Genomic DNA, 6,000 nt, shown 5'->3' with positions numbered 1-6,000 from the left:
GGCGCCGGGTAGCGGGGGCGGAGAAGATCTCGAAAGATCTCGTTGCGACGAGAGTGAAGGTGCAGAGCGAGAACTGCGGAGGAAAAAAAAAATGTTCTCGCGAGATCTCGACTCCAGCTCTTCCTTTAGAGATCCCGCCCCTAGTCACGCACAAGCGTACGTCAGGTCTAGGCGTGGAGAACCTGGGAAGGTAAAAAAGAAAAAAAAAAATCGGGAGGCGGAGCTAGCCAACTGAAGCTGCGCACAGAATCCGCCGCAGCGGCTTTCCACCAAGGCAAAGAACTGGGGAGCACCTCCCCTCCAAAAAAAAAGGAGAGCGGGCTGGAGGCGGAGTACTGAGGAGGGATCTTTGGTCTACTTCCGCCGTTTTCTTTATATCCAGAGAAACTTCCGGTGGTGGGACCTTCTGCGCTCCAGTTCCGAAGGCTCTCCTACTCCCCTAGGGGTAGGTTGGCCCGCAGTGGGGAGGGCAGCTGTTGGAACATGGCTCCAAATAAGCCGAGCTATGTCAAAGTCAAAGACAGCGCCCTCTCCGCTCTCGATCCCACCGCCTTGGTTTTTTGTTTTGTTTGTATTACGCATTGTCGCACCGTTCTCTACTGCACTCCTGTCCTTAAATCAGGCCGAGGCACCTACAGGACTTTTATTCCCAACATACTCCAAGCACCAGTCCTGAGATGGATGCAAGGGACATAGATGATAAAGTACCTGGGTCCGTTCAGACCAGCCTGTAAAGTGGTGGGATTACATAAGGTAATGAATAGTTTTTTAAAATATATTTTTATTGATTTCAGAGAGGAAGGGTGAGGGAAAGATCAAATCTCCAATGATGAAAATCATTGATTGGCTGCCTCCTCCACGCCCCCTACTGGGGATCTAGCCCTTGACCAGAATCAAATCCCAGACCCTTCAGTCTGACTGCAGGGCGACTCTATCCACTGAACCAAACGGGCTAGCAGGGGTGGGCAAACTTTTTGACTCGAGGACCACAATGGGTTCTTAAACTGGACCGGAGGGCCGGAACAAAAGCATGGATGGAGTGTTTGTGTGAACTAATATAAATTCAAAGTAAACATCATTACATCAAAGGGTACGGTCTTTTTTTTCAATAGTTTTATTCATTTCAAACGGGCTGGATCCGGCCGCAGGCCGTAGTTTGCCCGCGGCTGGCTAGGGCATGATTTGTTTTCTATTTTTTATTTTATTTTTTGACATTGTTGCAGAATGTCTTCCAGTCACCAGCTACTAAGCAAGCAGGGAATGTAATGGGTACCTCTGCCAGGCTTGCTTTCCCTCCTCTCTCTGAAGCTGGCAGAATATTAGCCACTCTCCAGACATGATCCTGCGAGGTGGAAACTAATCTTAATTTAAGGGCCTCACTTGCAGGGGCACCTGGGAGAGCAATGGCTTGCTGAGAGTTAAGGAGTGTTCCAGGTGTGGAGGGGGAGCCAGCGTGCGATCAGCAATAAGCATGTCTGATAAATTGCTTAATGAGATTCAGAAGAAGGGGAAGCTTCATCTCCAAGTCTCCAGTAACTTTTGTGATTCTATTTTTTAAGGGCCCCTAACACACAGAGTTTTGTATATGTTTTTTAACTTAGGTTAACCCTGACCTTTCTTCCTCTCCTATTTTTCTCCTACCTAGGGGCATATCAATCACCTCAAAGACAATAGTGGCCTTAATTATGACAGTCTGTCTCCACTAATCTATTTTGGGTTATTAAGCACTGAAGAGAGGCCAGGCCCTAGGCGGAAGTGTCTAATCCACCTAAAAGATGACTACCTCTGGCTTACACTGTGTCTCTCTGCCTTCCTTCTTGTGGGAGGCCTCCCCAGCCTTTAGCTAAACTGGCAAAAAGGCACACCCATCTCTCTTTATGTTCCAAGTTCATATCTATTTGCCTTGGCACTGGTTTCAGTTTAAAATACCATCAACCCTATCAATCTTTTTAAGGATTTGTTCTTCTCAAAATAAAACATTAACATCGGTCACAGGGAGTACTCATCCTGCTATAAATAGTTCCGTGGATCATCAAACTTATAGCTCAAGAGGCTATTCTGGGATATTTAAATAAATGAAGTCAGAAAAAGTTATTTAAGAATTCTGAAGAATCTTAATGACAAGTTTCCAAGAATCACAGTTGTGAAGCAATGAAATTGCCAAAATAATGTTGGACACACTGTGAGTAAAGCACAAGTTCTTTTCATTCAGCAGACTACCTTGAGTGTTTTTTTTAAATATATCTTTATTGATTTCAGAGAGGAAGGGAGAGGGAGAGAGAGAGAGAAACATCAGTGATGAGAGAGAATCATTGATCAGCTGCTTCCTGCATGCCCCCTACTGGGTATCGAGCTCAGCAACCGGGGCATGTGCCCTTGACCGGAATCAAACCTGGGACCCTTCAGTCTGCAGGCTGGCGCTTTATCCACTAAGCCAGTAGTTCTCAACCTTCTGGCCCTTTAAATACAGTTCCTCATGTTGTGACCCAACCATAAAATTATTTTCGTTGCTACTTCATAACTGTAATGTTGCTACTGTTATGAATCATAATGTAAATATCTGATATGCAGGATGGTCTTAGGTGACCCCTGTGAAAGGGTCGTTCGACCCCCAAAGGGGTCGCGACCCACAGGTTGAGAACCGCTGCACTAAGCCATACCAGCCATGGCTATCTTGAGTATTTTAGAAGAAGGAAGTTATTAAATGCCTTTCTCTCATACAGTGGTTAAATTTAGTACCAATCAATCAGGAAGGTATTTGTTTGTTTTAAAAATACAGTATGCATAGGCTGTTCATCAATGAGACAAAAGGTTCGAAATTGGGAATTTATAATCATCCCTGCCAAATGTCCTGAAGAATATACTTCTGGAGCAGCTTCTGCAATTCTTTGCTTCAGGAGGAAGCTGAAAGCTCAGATAATGGTGTATTCTGGTCTCCCTAATCTCATAGTCAGTGGACCAGTGTCCCTAGTTAAACCAGAACTCTTATATTACACTCTATAAAACTCTGATTGCTCAATGATAATTACCATACCCTATCTCATCTTTAGCTCCTACAGTATGTGCTAGACATTGTGCTGAGTGTTTTGGATATTATAATTCATTTAATCTTCATAGCAAGCCCATGAGGTAGGTATTATTTTCCAATTTTATAGAGAAAAGACCTGATGAAATTGAGTAACCTGTTCAAAATCACACAGCTTTAAAAACTCTGACTTCAACATGGGTTTCCTATACTACACCACTGCTTTCTTTAAGTTCACATTACTTATAGAGGCTCATTAAAGTAAATATGGGGGGGGGGGCTAACCGGTTTGGCTCAGTGGATAAAGCATCGGCCTGTGGATTCAAGGGTCCCAGGTTTGATTCTGGTCAAGGCCATGTACCTTAGTTGCAGGCACATCCCCAGTGAGGAGTGTGCAGGAGGCAGCTGATCAATGTTTCTCTCTCATTGATGTTTCTAACTCTCTATCCCTCTCCCTTCCTCTCTGTAAAAAATCAATAAAATATATTTTAAAAAATAAAGTAAATATGGGGGAGAAAGAGTAAAATAAATAATTCAACTAGAATAATTCACTATTGACATTCTGGAATACATTCCTTCCTTTCAGTATCTTTGTTGTATATGATGGTTGAATTTGGTTGTGCCTTTTTTAACATTAGGTTAAACCAGCCTTTCCCAAACTATATTCCCCAGGACAGTGTGCCATGAAATATTAATAGGTTAATATCACCATTTTAAAGGCTCTGAGAAGTCCTGTAGAAAATCTGTTTCATTTTGTTTAATCATAATACAAGTATAAATATAAGAAGTATAATTATATAGTTAAGGAGTAGTAGAATACAATTTAGACTCCCGATTTTTCCCCTCAAGCATTTTTCTAATCATATGCTCTTCTGATGTAAAAACTACCATTACAGTTCACTTCTAACTCCAAGTTGGCTGAAATCCTAGGGTCCTTCCTCATTCTGCCAAACTGTCTGCTTACATAGCACCACTGTTATCTCATTCTCCAAAGCCCCAAGTTTTGCCTTTATTCAGGCTGATTACACTGATATATATATATGATATGACATATGGCATCATTATCAGTCCCACCCTTTTTCTCTTTATAATCTTAAAATGCTGGATGAACTTCGCCCAGATTTCTCCAAGCCACAGAAACTGATATGATCATGAAAACTTAACCCCTTCATCTAGGTCTCTTGATCAACAAAAATTTTCCTGGCGTGACTCACAACCTCTGTATCCATCAGCTCCACCTTCTCTTCAACCAGCCCCAGACACAGCCTTCTTCCACCTCTAGCAGCTGGCATTCCAGCTCCACCCCCAAGTCCTGCCTGTTGGTCTGGTCTGTTGAGAGCAGAAATATGACTCTGACCTGTTCAGCCCAGTTTTACTCCGGCTTGTCCTGTTCCGAAGTGTGGAAGGACTCCCAGCTCTCCTCCACCAGCCCCCCCTCCCCCACCCCCCTGCCCCCTGCCCCTCGCCACCCGGCCCAGGGAGCTATCCTGCTATAGTAGCAGTTGCCATCCTGTTTCTCCAGATTACAAAGCTTTCTTTACCATCTTCTGTTTTAATTATCAAATTCATCAGGACCCAGTGTACCCTGTGCTGGTTTCTTTTCAGCTGAAAACAGGTCATTTGTCTCAGGACAATGCTCTTTCTACATGCTCTAAGACTCAAAGACAATGACTTTAAAAGGTCTTGTGACCTCTGATAATAACTCACCTTTCCTGATTAAAGAGGAGTCTGGGTGTGTATATTTGTAATTTGATAAAGAAACAGTGTTATTATGAACAAGTTGATGTGGCATGCTGCCCATACATTGCTTCCCAATCAAAGGAGGACCACTTATTTTCTTGTTGACATGTAGTTAATGTTCAAATGCAATGTGAGTTAAAAATCTAAATATATCCCAGATGATTACAGTTTGACACTTGAATGCTAGCAGTATAAGCCCTAACTCAGAGGAGATGACTAACATGTTTTCCTGGCAATGGCACAGGAATCCATCCCTAATGCAAAAGGCAGCAGCAGCAAGCTGAAACAAGAGAAGAGGTGATCTGAGCTCACTGGAAGCGTCAGAGTTTCTTTTCCAAACAAGACAAAGACAACCCTAGAAAAGGTGACCAAAAGACATTTCCACGATGAAGATATTTTGATACAGTTATCCCTTGGTATCCAAGGGATTAGTTACAAGGCCCCCACGGATACCTAAATCCCTTAAATAAAATGGTGTAGTACAGGGGTGGGCAAACTTTTTGACTCGAGGGCCACAATGGGTTCTTAAACTGGACCGGAGGGCCGGAACAAAAGCATGGATGGAGTGTTTGTGTGAACTAATATAAATTCAAAGTAAACATCATTACATAAAAGGGTACGACTTTTTTTTTTTTTTTAGTTTTATTCATTTCAAACGGGCTGGATCCGGCCCAAGGGCTGTAGTTTGCCCACGGCTGGTGTAGTATTTGCATATAACCTATGTACAGCCTCCCGAATACTTTAAATCATCTCTAGATTACTTATAATACCTCGTATAATGTAAATGCTGTGTAAATAGTTGTTATACTGTATTCTTTAGGGATTTAGGGGATAATGATTAAAAAAGCTGTACATATTCAATACAGACTCAACCACAATAGTCCTAACTACATAGGCCTAACTACATAGTACATACATGGCAATAACAACATAACTTTTTTTTTTTTTAAATATATTTTATTGATTTTTCACAGAGAGGAAGGGAGAGAGATAGAGAGTTAGAAACATCGATGAGAGAGAAACATCGATCAGCTGCCTCCGGCACATCTCCCACTGGGGATGTGCCCGCAACCCAGGTACATGCCCTTGACCGGAATCGAACCTGGGACCTTTCAGTCCGCAGGCCGATGCTCTATCCACTGAGCCAAACCGGTTTTGGCGACACAACATAACTTTTTTAAAAATATTTTTGATCTGGGTTAGAGATCAAATATTTTTTATCTGGGATGCAGAAC

Source organism: Myotis nattereri, assembly GCF_964212035.1.
Source record: "Myotis nattereri genome assembly, chromosome: 5".
In the NCBI taxonomy this organism is placed as follows: domain Eukaryota; kingdom Metazoa; phylum Chordata; class Mammalia; order Chiroptera; family Vespertilionidae; genus Myotis; species Myotis nattereri.
Note: the sequence above shows the minus strand (reverse complement) of the source record.